General features: G+C 41.1%; 1 long non-coding RNA gene across 3 annotated transcripts in view; it reads left to right on the top strand.

Annotated features, from left to right (window-relative positions):
- Nucleotides 1–516: 516 nt before the first annotated feature.
- LOC133767106 (uncharacterized) overlaps nucleotides 517–21,175 on the top strand; it is a 134,492-nt gene continuing 113,833 nt past the window's right edge. For 2 of the 3 annotated variants that reach the window (XR_009866809.1, XR_009866808.1), the window contains exon 1: nucleotides 517–801. This is a non-coding gene — a long non-coding RNA (uncharacterized LOC133767106). Of the gene's footprint in view, nucleotides 802–11,350; nucleotides 11,427–21,175 lie in introns of those variants that run through there. The other variant, XR_009866810.1, reaches the window with a different exon arrangement.

Below are 21,175 nucleotides of genomic sequence, written 5' to 3'. Positions count from 1 at the left end.
AGCATGGAAAATCTACAGAAAGGGTCAGAATCAACTCCAGAACTCCGGGAAAAGTCACAGGATCACAGCCCCTGACAATTGCTTAATCAGAGACAACAATCACGAAGCAAAACCCAGGGCATGGACAGATCTCTGCCACGCTGACCTCCTCCGGGGCCCCAAGCCCTCGCCAGCGCAGGGGCCTCCTGGCGGCTCTCCTGCCCTGGCCAGGAGGTGGGCGCAGGTTCCCTGGGGACAGCGCGTGCCTGGTCCCCAAAGCGCCCAGTTCCTGTGTTTTTCCCCTGGGGGCTGACACAAAGGACTCACCTGTGGTCGTCCTCACTCCTCGGGGTCTCTGGTGGAGCAGGGGCTGCACAGCGGCTTCTCCTCAGATTCCCAGAGGCGCGGCGCGCGGCGCGGGCGGGTGGGCGCGCGTCCAACGGTCTCCGCGTGGCCGCGGCGGCGGCGGCTCCCCCTGGTGGCAGCAGCAGGAAGCGGACGCGACTGACCGGAGAGCTGCAGCGCAGGAAGCAGGCGGCTTCCACACCCGGGCCCCGGGCTGCGAGGAGCGGCGAGCGCCTCCCTCTCTGCTTTGGATTGGCCATAGGCTCTGGACCGACCGGCGTCACCGTCTTCCTGTGCCTCCAGCTCCCGGAGCTGTACTCACCCTGGTTCCCATTTCACAGCAAGGTGGTGATGGCTGCCTCTAAGATCCAGTCAAGGCCGACCAGACTCGGAGCGGAGCGTCTGGATCGCTAGGGCTGCAAGAAGCAGGAGGAGCTGCCCGAGCTTCTGCAGGGAGCGGAGGACCACAGGCTGCTGGTAAGAAGACCCAGACCCACGGCGCGCCCAGGGGAGCCTGGTGGTACTGCTGGGGAGTGTAGGAGGGTAATGGGGGCTCCTGGGTATATTTGAGATCCTAGGCCGAAGAACAGTCGTGTCGATTTTTGTTGTCACAGTCACGGGAAGAGTGAAAGATGGGCTAGCCTCTGTCTAAATAGGAAGCAGGAGGAAGTGATTCCATCTCAGATGTGTCCTGCAATAAATCTGCACAGGCAGAGTCGCTGGAAAAAAAATAACCTGGGTAGGTTCCCAGCAATGGGGATTCCAAGGCCACTTCCTCGTTTGTAACTGCTGCCCACACCTCGTGGCTGCCTCCTAGGAAGCAGAATCCTGACAGCCACGCCATGTGATCTCATCCGGAGAGGCGTTTATCTTCCTTGTCAATCACCTGAATGAAACTTGAAAACTCTGCATTTGTCATGTAATTTTGTCAGTCTACTTGTAGGTTTATTAGACAATTTAAAATTATGGTAAAAAAGAATATAAAATAATTTAGTAAGTCAAAGTCATGTCGAATTTATGTTAGATGTCTTATCTGTTTCCCCTCCCCTTATGTCATTTCTTTACAACAATATTCTTTTTATTTCTATGCATTTATTTCCCATTTAGCATCAGTCTGATTTATCAAATTAAAATACTTGTGGATGTATTTTCCCATAAATTGTTTTGTCATTCACAGCATTAATGTATTCCATAAATCCTGTGGTGATAATGAATCAAATATGTTATTGGTATTGAAGAAATCCATCCATTTTTAATATTGTTTCCTAGGACAGCATTGTTTTGTATATTGCAGATTTTAGTTATTTCAGTATGACACAATTAACTATTTTGCCATAACAATTTGTTATGTTCAGGAACTTGTCACCTCATTTGAATCCTCAGATTTAAGTTCTGTTCCCAGCTTCCCATTGTGAATGTTTCACTATTATTCAATAGTCATTTCAGATGAAGTGTAACTCCACAGTGTTGGTGATTTTAGGAAAATAATTAATAAATACATATTAAGAAAATTGTATTTGTAAAATTCAATTTAGGATGCTCTGTTAGCAAATCAATTTATTCACAATCTCTCTTCGAACAGAATAATTTAGAATAATATAATTCTTATTATAAATTGATCGTAATATGTATTTTTCATTTTTAGGTGACTTTTTCAATTAGCTTCCACGTTTTCACTAACTGTGAGCTGTGGAGTTTATCTTCCATGCCAGGCAGTGATGACTACCCCTTAGTAGAGTCAGATGGCCTTCGTGCTGCTCAGCTATTATAGGCTTAAAAGTGTTAGGGCACCTTAGAAGGTCTCATCTTTTCTAGCTTGTCAGTAGGGCCTGTTTGTCACATGATTAACTTTTGAGCCGCTGGACGATTTTGACTGAGCATTATTTCATCTCATACCCACTTCATATCTGCTTTGAAACATACTTGTACTTTATCTAAAACTCTTGTACCTCTTCAAATAATTCAGAAATGAGGAGGGAGGGAAAACTTTTGACTAAGATGTAGGGCGAAGGAGAGTAAAAACTATCTCATATGTAGAATTTAGCCTTATGTAATTATTGTCTCTGGTTATTGTACAGTAGAAAAGAAAGGAAGTTAAAGCATTTATTATAGGAGTAGGTGAAGGAACAGGTGTTTGGCCTCGTGGATGCTTGGAATGGCTCATAGTCGTATCAGAATGCTTGGGTTCAAGTCTCACCTGTGCTTCCTATAATAGCTTCCTTTAGTCCACACCCTGGGATGTAGCAGATGTCTCAAGTGCTTGGGTACCTGCCACCCACATGGGAAATCTGCATGATGTTTGGGGCTCCTGAGTCAGTGTGGCCCAAACTGTGCTGTCTTTGGCATTTGAACAAATGAGAGATCTCTGCCTGCATGTCTCTGTTTTTCTCTCTTGCCCATTAAGGATTTCTGTAGTTCAAGAATTTGTTTTTTGAGAACTTCTTAATGTTCTTATCAATTTTTTGAGATCCGCTTCTTGCATTTCCTCTATCTCTTCATCTTCATAATCTTGGATTGGGGTGTCTTGTTCATTTGGGGGCATCATAGTGTCTTCTTTGCTCTTGTTACCTCGGTTTCTACGTTTGTTGTTTGGCATGTTGGAGATAATTTATGGGTTTTTTTTTTTTTTTTGGCTGTGGTGTTTTTTTCTCGTTATACTATGCCTCTAAGTGGGCTGTCTGCTTTGATGGATCCTTAGAGGCTGTGATGGGTGTGGCCAGAGAGCTTTGCTTGATTCTTCAGGTTTAAGGCTGTGCAAAAAGTGACTCACCCAGATTGTTCTCTCCCTTGCTCCTTGCTGGATCGCTCTCTCTCTCTCTCTCTCTCTCTCTCTCTCTCTTTTTTGACTCAGTTGGGAAGTAATTCGGCACAGGTTAGTGGAATTGAGGGTAGTTGAAATCTGGCCTCTGTGAGTATTCATTTGATCTACCCCTGGGACCACACAAAGAGTTTATGCAGCCCTCAATGTGTTCTCAAGTTTCACCAAAGTTCCAAAGTTACTGAGTTTGTGTACTCGTTGGTGGCGCTTTACATATGTAAAATGGCGCCTGCTCTTTGTTTTGCTCGTGGGTGAGGAGAGAGGTTTCTGCCTTTCCTCCCCCAATGTCTCAGGTTTCTGACGTCTTTGTCTTACCTTCCGTTCGTTCCCGCGCTGGTGAGATTCTGCGGCTTGGCTCCTGCGGTTGGGTTTCCACGCGGTGGGCTCCCTGTAGGTCCTCTGTGTCACATCCACTAGATCCGGAAGCGTTTCCTCTGTAGTTTTTTTCTTGAGTCTTTTCCTGAGGCTACAGTAATTCCACTTTTATGAAACTTTATTTTCCTAAACTACGGCGCACGTCCTCACTATCCGCCATCTTGGCTCCGCCCTCCTCTGTTTTTCTCATTGTCACACTTTCTCTGCCTCTGTGCCTCTCACATAAACACATAAATAAAAAAATAAAAATTTTAAAAATATATTTTCTAGAAATTTTTGCTTCTAAAAATATAATTGCTGCTAAAATTTGAGTGCTGTTACACCTAAGGGAAATTTGTTCCCTTTTAAAGATGAGATTGTGTGTCTTTAATGCAGGTGATGATGAACAATAATTGAAAAACTAAAACATGTCAAACAAATGAGGAAGTTAGAAAAAATTAATAGTACTTTATTTTAAATTTATGTAGTGTGAACATACTCATCTAAAAATGTTATTTATCTTATATAAATTTTTCTTGTACAGAGATTATGTATTATTCTCTCCTACTAATCTTGGGTTTTGTTTATTGTTTTTCTAGGTATTTCAGGGCATGGAAATGTCATTCATTTGGTGCCTTTCCAATTTCTTCATGTAGGCACCAACTGCTGTAAACTTCCCTCTTAACACTACTTTTGGAATATCCCACAAGTTTTGATGTGCTGTATTGTCATCTTCATTCACTTCCAGAAATTTTTTCATTTCTCTTTTGACATTTCAATGGCACACTGTTCATTCCAGAAAATGTTCTTCAGTCTCCATATGCTTGCATATGTTCTAGAGATTCTTGAGTTGTTGATTTCAGTATCATTCCATTGTGGTCAGAGAAGATCCATGGTATGATTTTGATGTTTTGACTTTGCTGAGAATTTCTTTATGGCCTAGCATGTAGTCTGTCCTAGAGAAAGTCTCAGGCACTGTTGAGAGCAATGTGTATTCTGCAACTGTGGGATTAAAAGTTCTGTTGATATTCATTAGGCACATTTGGTCTATTGTGTTGATTAGCTCTGTTGTTTGTTGATTTTCTGTCTGATTAATCTGTACATTGCTGAAATTGGGGCACTGACATTCCCCATTACTATTGTATAGAATCTATCTCTCTCTATAAGGTTCATTAACATTTCTTTTAAATAGCCAAATGCCTTATAGTTGGGTGCATATAGGTTTATTGTAGTCCCATCTTCCTGTTGAATTGATCCCCTCTTTGTCTCTTTTAACATTTTTATGTGTTAAAGCCTATTTTGTCTGATATTAGGATGGCTGCATGGCTCTTTTTTGCTTTTTGTTAGTATGGAATATCTTTTTTCATCCCTTCGCTTTTAGTCTTGAGGGATCTTTATTGGTGAGGTGTGTTTCTTGTAGGCGGCAAATATATGGGTTTTGCTTTTTAATCCATTTAGCGAGTCTGTATCTTCAACAGCTGTGAGTGCAATTGTAGATCTTCTGAAAGTAATTTGATGTTCCTCTTGTGCATATTTAAGAATCTCTTCATTATGTTTTACTGTAGAAAGTTTGACTACAATGTGTTGTGGTGAAGGTCCTTTCTGGTCATATCTATTAAGAGTTCTATGCACTTCCTCTACTTGGACATCCCTTTCTTTCTCCAAATTTGGGAAGTTTTCTGTAATCATTTCATGAACTATGCTTTCTAATCCATTAGCTCTTTGTACACCTTCATGAACTTCTACAACTCTGCTGGCTTGTTTGGTGGTATACCATAGATTTCCATTACTGATTTTAATTTTTTCTAATTTCTTCTTTTTTGTTGGTGTGACTGAAAAATTTTCAATATTGGCATAATCAATATAATGAAAATGTCCATACTACTGAAAGGATTTTTCTGTTTCAATGTGACCCCAATTGAAATGCCAAGGACACTCTTCTCAGATCTAGAAAAAATGCTTACATTTATATGGAAATAAAAAAGATCCAGAATAGATAAAGCAATATTATACAACAGAAACATAGCCAGAGGCATTACAATACCAGATAGCAAGACACACTGCAGGGCAGTTATAATCAGAACAGCCTGGTACTGGCATAATAACAGACCTGTAGCCAACGGAACAGAAGAGAAACTCCAGAAATCAATCCATGCATCTACAACCAACTCATCTTTCACAAAGGAGCTAAAATCAACCCCTTAGGTGAGGACAACCTCTATTTTATTTATTTGACTGGTAGAGTTACAGACAGTGAGAGAGAGAGACAGAAAGGTCTTCCTTCCGTTGGTTCACCCTCTAAATGGCCGCTGTGGCTGGCACTGCGCTGATCCAAAGCCAGGAGCCAGGTGCTTCTTCCTGGTCTCCCAGGTGGGTGCAGAGGCCCAAGAACTTGAGCCATCCTCTATTACCCTCCCAGGCCACAGCAGAGAGCTGGACTAGAAGAGGAGCAACCAAGACTACAACCCGGCGCCCTTATAGGATGCTGGCGCCACAGGCGGAGGATTAACCAAGTGAGCCACGGCACCAGCCTTGAGGACAACCTCTTTAACAAATGGTTCTGGGAAAACTGGCTATCCACATGCAGAAGAATGAAACTAGACCCCTACTTTACACCTTACATAAAAATCCACTCAAAATGGATCAAAGACCTAAATCTGTGACTCAATAACATCAAATCACTAGAGAACATTATTAGGACTCTGCAATGCATTGACATAGGCAAAGACTTCTTAGAAAAGACCCCAAAAGCACAGACAATCAAACCCAAAATTGACAAATGGGATTATAAGGTGAGAAGCTTCTGTACTGCAAAAGAAACACTCAGCAAATTAAAGAGGCAGCTGACAGAATGGGAGAAAATATTTGCAAACTATGCAGCTGATAAAGGATTACTATCCAGAATCCATAAAGAGCTCAAGAAATTCAGCAACTAAACAAACAAACCAGTTAAGAAATGGACAAAGGACTTAAACAGGCATTTTTCAAGAGAAGAAATTAAAACTGCCAACAGACAGTTGAAAAAATGTTCCATATCATGAGCAATCAGTGTAATGCAAATCAAAACCATAATGAGGTTTTACCTCACCCCAGTTAGAATGGCTTTTTTACAGAAATCAACAAACAACAAATGATGTCGAGGGTGTAGGGAAAAAAGGTACCATAATCCAATGTTGGTGGGAACTCAAACTCATGTATCCACTGTGGAAGACAGGTTGTAGAAATCTAAGAAACCTGAATATAGATCTAACACATGACCCAGCCATCCCACTACTGGGAATTTACCCAAATGAAAATAAATCAGTAAATGAAAGAGTGATCTGTACCCCCATGTTTATTGCAGCTCAATTCACAATAGCTAAGATATGGAATCAACCCATATGTCCATCAACTGAAGACTGGATAAAGAAATTATGGTATCTCTACACTATGGAATACTATACAGTGGAAAAAATGGCATCCTGTCTTTTGCAATAAAATGGATGCAACTGGAAACCATTATACTTAGTGAAATGAGCCAGCCCCCAAGAGACAAATACTGTATGGTCTCCCTGAACTGTGGTATTGCAGTGAAGAAGCTTTCCTTAATAGTAATTTTTTTTGTAAACAGGTAACATTTTCAAAAAACTCATTTGCCATCAAATTTTCTGTTATTCACATTTGTTTGAAGCAGCCAGTCTCAAGACTGAAATGGTTTTTATACACACTGCATTGCTTTTCATGGCCTCATTTGAGAAACTGGTACATTTTGATGTTGAATTCTGTATATGCTAATAAAAAAGAAAAATAACTCAAAGTTAAAGAAAAGAAATAATAAAACTAGAGAATAAATCAGCCACGGATCCCACATTGGATGGATCAAGACATACATTCAGGAAAACCTTTCTCAGTGCAGTGGGAAGTAAAGAGCAAAGTGGGATATGGATTCAGGGCCTTTGGGTCGTTTTTAGGTTTCTATTATATAAAATTTCTTCGGTTGGATTCTTAGTACTCTGTGGTGATCCAGCACATAAGTTCAGAGTGTGAGGAAGGTGGATGTGTTTGTTTCCTCAGTGGTGTTTACTAACTCCATAAAAGCCTACCTAGCACAAATAGATCACTGGAGGAGTGAATGAATTATCTTCCCGAAGTGGAGGATCTGATAATCATGTGTATATGCTGAATTAATGTGATATCAGTGCACTCAACTTTGTAATTTTTGTCCATGACAAGCCTAGAAAAGTTAGACAGTTGGATTTTTCAAGGCAGGGAAGAGGAAAAGAGATCGAGGGGGACTACTGATTGGAGTAGAACTATATAGGTTTGTGGTTAAAGGTGGAACATGGTGTACTCCTTCAGGAGTGAGGATATTAACTCCAAAGGTTGCTGAGTGGACACAAAGAAAGCAGTGATTTTCAAATCTGTAGTTGGATGAAGCATAGTCATAGCTGGGCATAGGCTAGAAGGATAAAGGTTTGAATATTAGACTGCATTTGTTAAGAACGCAGAGGTGTTCGTGATAAATTCTTGGGTTTGGCAGTAACTGAACTCAGAAAGAGGTAAAGAACTCTAAAACAAGATATGATAGACAGAGACATTATAGGATCTTCTACACGTGTGGAAATGGGATTCTCCAACTGATTCTCCCCACTTTATGCTCCATACCCAAGAGCCATCACACCTCTTTCCCCTACCTGGCCTCCACAGGATGTGCATTCTTTCCACAACTTCAAGCTTCAGTCAGTGACATCACTCTGGACAGAAAGGCAGAGATGGTGCAGTTGGAGAGAAAGAAAGAAAATTGTCATAGACGATATGTTTTCGTTTCCTTTTAATTTTTCATGGAGCATTTCCTCACATTCTGGATGCATTACTCCCATCATTCTCTGGATAACTTATGCCACTCTCAATTTCTGTCCAGGTGCAAATAGTTTTCCTGAAAATCTTATTACAGATGGTAAAAAAAAAAATTCTACGTTTTTGGCTATGGTGTTTGGGAAGGAATGGGGAGGTTACTCAACTGAGGATGACTAACTGGAATGGTGAATTTGAGGGACCAGTGGGAGACACAACCATTTTCAGCTGCACATAATGGTGAAAGAGAGAGTCATGAATTTGACAGACAAAAAATAAGTCTACTCCTGAATATGGAAGCCAGAAATGCATAGACTATGATGCCTGGTAGCATCAGTTGAGCTGCTCCATTATTTTTGCTGCCTGAGACCAGTATTTCTCCCTGAACCTGAAGCAAATACTTGTGTTTTTTTGTTTGTTTGTTTGTTTATATCCAAATCACTCCCTGCAATAAAAGGTGCTTCTACATTTCTGGCCCCCTCTTCAGTGTTCTCCAGCTAAGAATATAGAATTACCTTGTCCTCAGTGTTATCCTTGAAGAAAAGGAGATAAGTGTGTCAAAACATTATAAGGATAAAGTAGGATAATAAGCATAAAAAGATTTGTTTCAAAAATAATAATTTAATTTAGTTTAATTTTAATTAATTCACTATTCTAAGCTAAATTGGGCTTATTGTCCCTATTTCAAAAGGTAAAATTATATCCAACAGTAGTTCTTCCTAGCATTCTTTTGCCTAGATAGCTTGGTATTCACTGTCAGACAAAGATATCAAAGCTGTGCATAATTGCAGTATAGCTAAGGTGTCACTGGGGCTTGAAGTCAGGTCATTCTTGAAAGCATTAGTTCTCTCATTATGAAATCCTGATGCCTCTAAGATGACTTCCACCCAAGAGCCAACCATTCAAGGAACCGTCTTTACATTCTGTTCTCAAGTCTTTGCAGCACTTCAGCCATTACTCCTATCGTTCTCTTCAACCCAGCACATGTTTTCCTCATAAGAACACACAGAGAGATCCCCCTCCCATATGAGAATGTGGATATCACTGTCTAATGGGTGCATTGAAGCTTACATTTTTGGGTCAGGAAACTTGAAAAACATTATTAACACCTGAGCCAAATAGTGCAGAATATCCTGGAAGACAAAAGTGGAAAACCAAGTCTGGTTCCCTTCTAGTCCTTCCTAGCAGTGAGCAGGAACAGTAATCATGGGCTGGGGTTTTGTAGTGGTGTATCCTGCCATCTGGGATACCAGATTCCCATATCAGAGTGCTGGTTCAAGTCTTGGCTGCTCTTGTATTTTTTTAAAGATTTTATTTATTTATTTGAGTGGCAGAGAAACAGACAGTGAGAAGGAGAGACAGAGAAAAGAGTCTTCATTCCCCAAATAGCCATAAAGGCTGGAGCTGTGCTGATCCAAAGCCTGGAGCCAAGAGCTTCCTCCAGGTCTCCCATGCAAGCGTAGGGACCCAAGGACTTGGGCCAGCTTCCACTGCTTCCCTAGGCCATAGCAAAGAGCTAGATTGGAAGAGGAGCAGCCAGGACTAGAACCCATGCTCATATGGGTTGCTGGTGCCACAGGAGGTGGATTAACCTACTTCACCACAGCACAGGCCCTGACTGCACTGTTTTTTCATCCAGCTCCCTGCTAATGTGACAAGGGAAGCCGTGGAAGATGGCCCAAGTACTTGGACCCCTGACACCCATGTGGGAGACCCTGATGGAATTCCTCATTCCTGATTTGACCTAGCCCACCCTGAGCATTGTAGCCATTGTTTACAATGGCAAGTGAATAGTGGATGGAAGATCTCTTTCTCTCTGAGTCTCTCCTTCTCTGTAAATCTGCATTTCAAATAAATAAGTCGTTTTTTTAAAAAAGGAACAGAACTCAATAGCTTGGTAAATGACCCTGGCACAGATGGAGATTACCTAGTGCTGGGTGAGGCAGTTTTTCAGAATTCCTATAGAGGAAATTACCCTGTCTTATCATTGTCAGCACATCTTGCTACAGTAATGTGTTAGAAAACTACATTCATAATCAAGTGGGATCACTCCTGATACACATCACTTTGGATAAGTTATTTGCTGGGTGCTCTGCGAGTGTAAATTCTATCTCACTTCCTCAACTAGTGCTTCTTTGATTGGAAGCAAGTATCTCGGCAGCAGTTAGGACATGTTATGTGGCCCCAGATCAATCCCTCAGCCTTTTTATGTCCTTAGTCTTCATTGTTTGAGTTCGTGGAAAACATCCTAGCATGAGTTACATGTTCTGAGATCCTTGGTATTGTCATTCATATGAGTGGAGTGATTCATTCTTTCTCTTGATGATCCTATGAGAATCCAATTTGAAATGATGAGTGTGCTGGATTAAATATATTGGTAAGAGCAGAAATTAAACCTTGTATCCTGTGGGATTAGACCTGTCTCTGCAGTAGCTGAAGGTTAATTAATTAGACCTGTTTTATGGGAGATAGGACAGAGTAGATGTGCTGTGGTGGAGCCAGGATCAACCACATTGCATCTAATTTCTCATTTCGTTGAAGTCTGAAGATTGACAGGTTGTCTAAGGGCCCCATTATCCATTCAGGATGACCTCAACTCTTTTTCTCTTTCTTTCTCTCTCCTCACTCCTCTCTCCTCTCTCCTCTCTCCTCTCCTCTCCTCTCCTCTCCTCTCCTCTCCTCTCCTCTCCTCTTCTTTCTCTCTCTCTCTCTCTCTCTCTCTCTCTCTCTCTCTCTCTCTCTCTCTTCCCCAATACTAATTCCCCAAATGCCCACAAAAGCAACTAACTATGATCAATGTTGGAGAGGGGCTCTCACCAGGTCTCCCATCTGGGTAGCAAGGACGCAATGACATCAACTATCACCTAATGCCTCTCAGGGTCTTCATTAAGGAGAAGCTGGAATTGAGAATGGAGTCTGGGCTCAAACCCAAGAACTCTAAGGGATGTGAGCATCCAAACTGGAAGCTGAACTGCTATACTGAATGTCTGCCTTTTTTTTTTCTTTCATTTCCACCCAAGCTTTAGTTTTGATGGAATGGATACTGATGAGCTTGAGGATGCATTTGGCACCACTGGCAAATTTGACTTCAGTTAATGTGAGTAGGATTTTGAAGAAGAGACCCTTATGTTAGGAAGACTTCTCAGATCCAGACCTTACCCTCTGGTATTTACAAATTTGTACCTTGCTCTTCCATAAATTTAGTGATTTCTTTTTAAGCAGAAGAGTAATGAAAACAGGATATTATTTCTATTTTAGATTAAAACAATTGTAACTTTTGCCTTGCCAGCAAACTCTGCTTACTGGCTTGGATGAAATGAATGATGCCAATTGATGCCACATTGGCAACTCCATACATAAAGAATTCATAGAGAATAACACCATCAAGGAACTGTGACTATCACAACAAACGCTCATGACTGAATCCTGTCAAGACTATTAAAGTAAACAGAAGTGTGCCCTTCCCCAGTTGAGCCTTTGGATGAAACCTTGTCTCCAGCTGACATCTTTACTGCAGCCTTGAGAGAGACCCTGAAGCAGAGAACACACATAAACCTGTATTTATATTCCACAGAAACTTCAAGTTACTAGGTACATTTTTTTCAAAACAACTAAATTTTGGGGTTGTACAACAGAAGATAACTAATATAGCTTTATATCATTGTAACTTTGATTCAAAATATAGCAGGACTGGAAGGCAGGGACCAGTATCTGCAATCCCAAATAGAAGTAGTGTCCATTAACGTCCCTGCAGATGTGGTTTCATGCTTAAAGACCAATCCTCATACCTTTATACCAAAATAGAATCATTGTACTTTGGTAAGCCCTCATTTCCCTCCAGGAGGTGAGATAAGTATACTGTGGAGAATATGGCCACAATGGGGCCATTCCTGGAAATAATAAACATTGTCTTCTCTTCCTTATTTTCTTCCTTCTTTCCTATTTATTCCATCATTACATTTTCCTCTCTCTCTGTCTCTCTCTCTCCCCAGAATTTGGGGAGATCACCTGATTACTATTCCGGAAAGTGATTGGCATATGCTTTCCTGGTCTTTAAATGATATCATTAAGCCAAGTAACCTAGAGATGTTCTTGAGAAGGGCTTTTTCCCATGCTCAAGGTTGTCTGACAAGTTCCTGGGACCTCTTTGTCATGTTGGAAGTGTGCTTTCCAGACAGAGTAACTGGCCACTCATCACAGATTTGTCACCACCACTCAGTTCCTGGACACTGCCCTGTTCAGCCCAGTATCCTCAATTGCAAAACCCATCCAGACATGCCCATAACGGGGACCACGTGCCTGTGAGGTACCCTATAATGTTTTTGTTAACTCAAGGTAAACCATTATTTTCAGGAAAATATTCTTATCTCACACCTTCCAAAGCTGCATGTTTTATTCTCCATACCATTTCAAAATATAGAGGAAGGGGAGTGAGTGGATGGCTGCACATTTTCTATATTTATTAGGGTGATGTAAGAAGTAGCAAACATGGCTCATTGACTCAAGTTCATGAGGAAGAGAAGAGCTGGTTCTTGGAAGCAGCTGACATTTATTCCTCACCAAAGGACTCATGAGGATTTCTCCCTACCACTGATGTTAGGACCTAAACACACCCATGCTTTCAGTTCTAAGACCTCCTAGAAGCATCAGGCAAGCGTATGACTGCTGTGCCAGAATTACTTCCCATATACTGTCACTGCATAGAGTTCAGAGTAGGAAGTGAGCTGGTGCATAGATGGTTGGGGTTGGTTTCTGGACATAATTTTTATCTTTTGAAGAAGCCCTGAAAGGTTTTAGAATAAACATTCTACATATCTGTTGGACATTAGAAAAGGGTCAAGTCAAAGACCACAGAATAAGAATACAAAAGTCATTTTGAGGCATGGTACAAGGAACTGGTCATATTTAAAAACCAAAAGAGTTCAGTGGCATTAAGAGCTACACTAACTTCTTCCTTTCCCAAGGCACAATTTTGGGTTTACTTAGAACCCACCTGCAAGTATTGGATATAAAGTACCATATTATCTGTTAGGGTACACACAGTGGAAAAGATAAATATTCTTGGTTATGCTAAACAGAGGTTGTTTTCATCAGGGGATGTTATTATTGAAACTGAGGATCTTACTCCAGAAGAACTGGATAATTGCTTTGTGGAAGTTTGTGTTTTTTAAATTATTTTGTATGTCAGAGAAAGCAGAGTGAATTCTTGCAGGGCCTTCACAAGGTGTGAAAGTCTGTGCAAGGCAGCTGGCATAATTATATGCAGGTGGTCATGGTTGGAACACAAACTCCTTAGAGTATGTGGAAGGGTCGTGACTTCAGAACAATAGCTGTTCCTTAAACGCCTACAGTCCAGGGCTGTCTCATCCTGAGCCTCCTCCCTCTAATAGTTGTAGGACAACTTGGGTCTAGAGATTAAGTTTTGGGAATATGAATTGCCCCTTCCTCTTTCTGGGGATGAGAATGAGCCACATTTTGGAGTTGCAGAACTGTCATTTTCAGCCACTGCCTGGGCCTGTCTTACCCACAACCCAGTTTCTCCTCTGGAATCGTCACAAGGGGTGCCATTATCCCAGGGGCTTCAGAGGGCCCATGACTCATAAACAGAACTCACTCTTTCACAGGACTTCCCTCTCCTGTGCTTAAAAAGTTGCAAAGTGCTCAGACAAGATACCTCTCTCATTAGGACATTTATTTGAATGAATAAATATTGTCAACACAAATGAATTAGCTTTAGTATGTAAATTTTCTTACTTGGAAATGCTAGAGAACCATTTTCTGTATAAGGAATAGAATTAAATCACTCAACACAGTGCCTTCAATGAGCCTGGCCAGGGACATCTAAGAAGCAATATAGAAAGGGATGTCATTGACATGTGACAATAAATCAGTTAGGAATGAAACTATTATATCAACATTACACTGGTGATTGGAATTAGGCCAAGATCAAGATGCTTCATGAGTCAAATTAACATTTTTTAATTTTAAATTAGTTATTAATATAATGAAAACAGATTTCATGTATTTCATAGATACAGTTCTAAGAAGATAACCATACTTCCTTCCTTTCCACCCTCAACCCTCCTTCGTTTCTTCCATTCTTATTTTCCTTAAATTTTTGCAGTAAACTGCTTTAAATTTACTTTATAACCACAGCTTATTTATTTTAAAAATACATCTGGGCTCAACTTATTTCATTTCAAAATGTGATTTTTTTGTAAAGTTAGCATATTATTGGCCTTTCAAGTTTAGTACTTCTTAAAAATTAAACAAAAATAACATTAATATTCCAGCTTTTCTCTTTTAACCTTCAGAGATGTGTGCAACAAAGACAGAAGCAAATAATAGTAAAGTGTAAGTGGAGAAAGTATACTTTAGAATCAGCTGAGATTACTATATATCTTCAGTGTAAACTAGGAGTTTCTTAATCCCAGTGTCTGGAGTTATCAGATTCTAGGGGTCTCTGTGCCTTTCACCTTTGAGTTATTTTACAACTCATAAAATGTGAAAAATTGAAATTAAGCAGATGATCACAGTTCACAGACATGCAAATAAATGTCATCTGGTGAACTCATGGTTGATTCTTCTCCCTCCTTCCCACCACTCCATCTTTTGGAGTAAGCCAGGTTTGTACTATACATAAATGCACTGCAGCTACTGTTTACATATCTACAAATCTTCGAATTCTCCTTTTAATCTGCTTCAACATTTTACTAATTCCCTCATTAGCTGATGAGTTAAATAAAATTTCCACATGTTCTTTTATAAATTCCTGATGGCACCCTATCCAAAAATATCTTTAGATAAATAAAATCAGATATTGGTATGCTTTTTCACATCTGTAATTTGACATTTAATTTTTTCTGTTGGCCATTGACCATAGTTTATATCCAAGGAAATCAGACACTTCTGAATATTTTAATGAGGAATCAGAATCAAATGATTGCCCAAAACATAGATGCTATTCTAAACAAGTTTGTGTGTGAAAATGATCTCCTGTCAAGAACTACAGAAATAGTGTATCTACTGTAGGGGGAGAAAGTGAAAGCAGTCTTTGATATGGGCGAGAGATTAATGGGTTTCTTTTCAGTGAAAAGATTATCTTACCTTTAGGACTTTTAAATCTTTATCATTGTGTTCTTTTTATTTTTATTTTTTTAAAAATTTTTCTGACAGGCAGAGTGGACAGTGAGAGAAAGAGAGACAGAGAGAAAGGTCTTCCTTTGCTGTTGGTTCACCCTCCAATGGCCGCCGCGGCCGGCGCACCACGCTGATCGGAAGCCAGGAGCCAGATGCTTCTCCTGGTCTCCCATGCGGGTGCAGGGCCCGAGGACTTGGGCCATCCTCCACTGCACTCCTGGGCCACAGCAGAGAGCTGGCCTGGAAGAGGGGCAACCAGGATAGAATCCGGCGCCCCAACTGGGACTAGAACCCGGTGTGCTGGTGCCGCAAGGTGGAGGATTAGCCTGTTGAGCCGCGGCGCCGGCCATCATTGTGTTCTTTTAATGTTTATTCATTTTCATCCATATGACAAGCAGAGTGAGGGAGAGAGAGGGAGAGAGGGAGGGAGAAAGATATATCCTCTTTCTGGTTTTATAATTCAAGACTAATTTTATTGAGGATAGCAGTGACAATTTTAAAAAAAAATGTAAATACGGAGGAAGTAGCACCTCTCCCTGTGGTAGATTAATTAGGTGTCTGGCTCCAAACTGTAACTTTTTCATTGTCAGAGATCTGAGGAATCTTAGTTTTCCTTTGGGTAGTCAATGAGCTCATACAGATGGCTTCATTCATTACTAGGTAAGTTTTGGGTGGACAACATGTGGCAAATGGTCCTGTCATGTCCTCACACTTGAGCACTAGTTTCCTTTTACTTAGAGAGGATACCTGTGGATATAGTGGGCTTTATATGCCTGGTTATGTGAAAGAATGAATTTTTTTTCTGTCTTTGTAGTCCCACAGTGAATGCCTAGATGTGTATCACTGTCTGTTTTAATATTTGTTCAATAATAAAAATAAATCTTTTCTCTCTGGTGAAGGGGAGCCACTAACATTTGATATTTAATTGTTTCAGTAAAACAGGTTCCCTCATTAATTGATTAAATAAAATCTTTGACATATGTTGGCTTTGTATGTGTCATGATTTTATATTTTCTTGATAAAAATCTTGTTTAAGGGGAAATGTTAGTGGATTTGCATTTTCTTTATAAAGACTATGTATCACTTCCCCTCACCCATTGAGTATCTATCTTATCTTCCACAGTTTTTCTTAACACAGAATTGGATACATCCTCTAACCTCTGACCTTGCTAGATTGTTCTACAAGTATTGAAATACAGCTCAACCCTCTGAGCTCTTTCTTCATAGGTCTTTTATTTTTTAAGATTTATTTATTTGAAAGGCAGAGCTACAGAAAGGCAGAGGCAGACACACCACACACACACACACACACAGAGAGAGAGAGAGAGAGAGAGAGAGAGAGAGAGAGAGAGAAAGGTCCTCTAATCACTAGCTCACTCCTCAAATGGCTACAGCTGTGCCGATCTGAAGCCAGGAGCCAGGAGATTCCTCTGAGTCTCCCAGGTGGGTGCAGGGCCCCTTGGACTTGCCTATCTTCCAGTGCTTTCTCAGGCATATCAGCAGGGAGCTGAATCAGAAGTGGAGCAGCCAGGACTTGAACCAGTGCCCATATGTGATGCTGGCACAGCAGACGGTGGCTTTACCTGTTATTGCCGCAGTGCTAGCCTCTCTTCATAGGGTTGATTCAGGGATGTACACAAAAAATAGCAATAGCAGCTGGTCTAGTGTGTATCTAACTGGCCAAAGGCATCCTTCTTTGAGAAAAATCCCATGGTTCCTCTTCTTTGTTACACTCTCTACAGCTTCAGAAAAACCTCCATTTGGTTCTGATACCATTTTATGTCAAATGCAGATTCAATATTGAGATCTTACCTTACATTTTCTTCTTTTTTTAAGATTTATTTTATTTATTTGAAAGAGTTACAGAGAGAGGTAGAGACAGAGAGAAAGGCCTTCCATCTCCTGGTTCACTCCCCAGATGGCCGCAACAGCTGGAGCTTTGCCAATCCAAAATCAGGAGCCAGGAGCTTCTTCCAGGTCTCCCATGTGGGTGCAGGGGCCCAAGGACTTGGGCTATCTTCTACCGCTATCCCAAGCCATAGCAGAGAGCTGGATTGGAATAGGAGCAGTCGAGACTAGAACCAGCGCCCATATGGGATACCAGCGCTTCAGGCCAGGGCATTAACCCACTGTGCCACATCGCCGGCCCCAGCCTTAAATTTTCTTTTTATTTTATTTTATTTTATTTTATTTTATTTTATTTTATCTTTTATTTAATGAATATAAATTTCCAAAGTACAGCTTATGGATTACAATGGCTCCCCCCTCCTGATAACTTCCCTCCCACCCGCAACCCTCCCCTTTCCCTCTCGCTCTCCCCTTCCATTCACATCAAGATTCATTTTCAATTCTCTTTATATACAGAAAATCAGTTTAGTATATATAAAGATTTCAACAGTTTGCCCTCGCATAGCAACACAAAGTGAAAAAATACTGTTGGAGTACTAGTTATAGCATTAAAAAACAGTGTACAGCACATTAATGACAGAGATCCTACATGATTTTTTTTTAAAAATTGATTAAATTTCTATGTAATTTCCAATTTAACACCAAGTTTTTTTTTCATTTTCAATCATCTTTATATACAACAGATCGATTCAGTATATATACTAAGTAAAGATTTCATCAGTTTGCACCCACAGAAACACAAAGTGTAAAAATACTGTTTCAGTACTAGTTATAGCATTACTTCACGTTGGACAACCTATAAAGGACAGATCCCACATGGGACGTAAGTACACAGTGACTCCTGTCGTTGACTTAACAATTTGACAGTCTCGTTTATGGCGTCATTAATCTCCCTAGGCTCTAGTCATGAGTTGCCAAGGCTATGGAAGCCTTTTAAGTTCACCAGCTTCGATCTTATTCCGACAGGGTCATAGTCAAAGTGGAAGTTCTCTCCTCCCTTCAGAGAAAGGTGCCTCCTACCTTGATCAGCCTTAAATTTTCAAATGCAATTAGCCACATCCAAATAGCCCTATTGTTACAGACTTGCCAACAGCTCACTGGGCTTCAGAAGCAAGTCACCCACTATCTGTTTTTACCCAGTCTTGCTTCACAGGAATTGGAAAGCCCCAAATTAGCAGGCAAAGAGTTTGCTTAAAAAAAAAATAGGTCTTTGATGGGAGATGGGGACACCTAGGGCTCTTTCACAGTGTGTGTGTGTGTGTGTGTGTGTGTGTGGAGTGGCTACTATGCTCCTAAGCTCAGTTTTTCTTCAAGGTTTGCCTTTCACAAGTGAAAACAACTGAGGCTAAGGAGGGTCGCCGATCTGCAGACAGCAGGGCAGTAGCCTGAGGATCTGGGACTTCTCCCTGGGCCCAGGCTGTCTCAGAAAGCCAGTCAGCCATCAGCAAAAACACAATGCCTCTTGGTATCTACTGGCATCTTTTACTGTACTGCAACAGTGAGCCCAACACCTCTGCTTTTGATCCAGCTTCCTGCTAATGAATCCAGGGAGAGACAGCTGGAGTTCTGGGTAACTGGCTTCAACTTGGCCCAATCATGGCTTTTGGAGAATGAACCAGTGGATGAAAGATCTCTCTCTCTCTCTCTGTATTTCTCTCTTCCTCCCTCTCCCAATCCTTCTCTCTGTCACTCTGTCTTTCAAACAAATGAAAATAAATATGTCTACAAAGTTTTTTGCAGTAAAAGAAACTTATTTTTAAATTCTGTTTCCCCACAAATGTTTTATAATTATTAGTCAAACCTAACATTATGGCTTTATTTTCTCTTTGTCTTTGGATGAAATGTTCCAGGTCTCTACTTGCCATTTTAACAATAATGAATATATTTTCCTTTCTCTTTTCACATTTGTATTAACAAAAGCCCCTTGCTGATATTGTGACTCATAAGAATCACATTTTGAAAGATAAGTAATGCTTGCTTAAGAACTCCAGGGACTGACTGCAGGGCAATGACTGGAATCAGAATACCTGACAGGAACTATGACCACTGTAAACAGTCAAACCTTGGATCAAAGAACTCACAAACAAACTTGTTTCAAGCTGACATCAGAAATCTGCCTGATAATCAACAGAGGTCTTTACCTTCTCAACTTTCCCTACCAATCATTCATCCTTTAATTTTTTTTTGCTAATTAGCAAGGTGGGAAAGGCACCCCCCCACCCCCCAAGATTGGTAGCCTCTTGACTAAACCTATGCCTTTCCATAGACTCTTTTCTCTCGTGAATTGGCCCTCCAGCAGCCACCAGTCTGGAGTTTTTCCTGAATCACCAGAATTAGCAAAGGAGTCTCAATGTATTATAATTCAATAGGAGTTTATTCTGTGCCAAATACAAAAACACTTCAAAAAGAAGTCATGGGGGCCAGCGCTATGGTGTAGCAGGTGAAGCCACTGCCTGCAGTGCTGGCATCCCATATGGGCGCCGGTTTGAGTCCCAGCTGCTCCGCTTCCTATCCAGCTCCTTCTCAATATAAAATTGTGAGAAATGACCATGGTGTATTTTCATAAAAGACATAGCCTTAGTGTGGTATGAAACTAGGCTTCAGTAGATTATAGGATAGACAGTTGCTAAAAAACCCAAGCTAGGGCATCTGCCAAGCATGCTTTGCAAACTGTACACTACTTGTTATCTGTGTAACACACAGTACACTTATATCTCAGTTCTTGGAACTGTATTAGCCTTTCTGAGAATACAATGTAAGTCCTTGCCCTGTCCTAGATCTGCCCAGCAACATCTACCCGTAGTACCCCTCCCTCACCCTGCCTTAGGCACCTTGTCAGGTTTACATTGTACCTCCCAAGATTGTCAGCTGATGAGAAAGTGGGGCAAGGGGCCTCTGCATGGCAAAGATAAAAGGAACAGTCTGAGAGAGGTGCCTGCTTCCACTTGCTGGTCACACTCTGGAGACCAGGTAACAATAAATGCCTCACTTTCTGGTTTCTTCATATTTCCAAGTCCATCCTTTGGTGGGTAGGTGGTCTCAGGTAGGCTTCTTTCCCACAATACTGACTGTAGTACAGAGGCCTTTAAGTGGCTGCAAGTCCTATGTGACTATTTTCTGCCCTTCCTTTTTATTGTTTTTTTAAGGGTGGGAGAAAGGGAGGCCAGTGCTACATGTAGTGCTACCATCTACAGCACCGACATCCCATTTGGGCACTGGTTTGAGTTCCAGCTGTTCCACTTCTGATCCAGCTTCCTGCTGATACACCTGGGAAAACAGCAGAGAATGGCCCAAGTGCTTGAGCCCCTGCAAACAAATGGGAGACCCAGTTGAATCTCCTGGCTCCTGGCTTTGGCCTGATCCAGCTCTAGTCATTTCAACCATTTGGGGAGTGAGACAGTAGATAGAAGATCTCTCCAGCCCCCTTTCTAACTCTGACTTCTGACATTCAAATAAATAAATAAATCTTTAAGGGAAATAAAAGAATACCCAGATGGTTTTTCAAAAAAAAAGGAGTGGGAGGAAAGAAAGATTCCTAGGATGTGGCAATGCCTCTTTTTCATATTTTTCTCCCTTTACTCATTCCTCTTCACCAACTGTCCCCTTTTTGCCTGTCCCACTCATGGCACTAATCACCAATAGAGGTCCAGTGGGTCTCCCTCTGGCTTCACTTCCCTGGGGCAAGAGGGAGTCCATCCTGACCTGGATGACAGCAGTGATCTTTGGTCTGGGGTTTCCTTGGACTTAATTGCTGTCACCCATGGTTCCCAACTTCTTCCGCAGTAGTTGCTGCGCTGA

Source organism: Lepus europaeus, chromosome 9 (genome assembly GCF_033115175.1).
Source record: "Lepus europaeus isolate LE1 chromosome 9, mLepTim1.pri, whole genome shotgun sequence".
NCBI lineage: Eukaryota > Metazoa > Chordata > Mammalia > Lagomorpha > Leporidae > Lepus > Lepus europaeus.
This window is presented reverse-complemented; position numbering and strand designations above follow the sequence as displayed.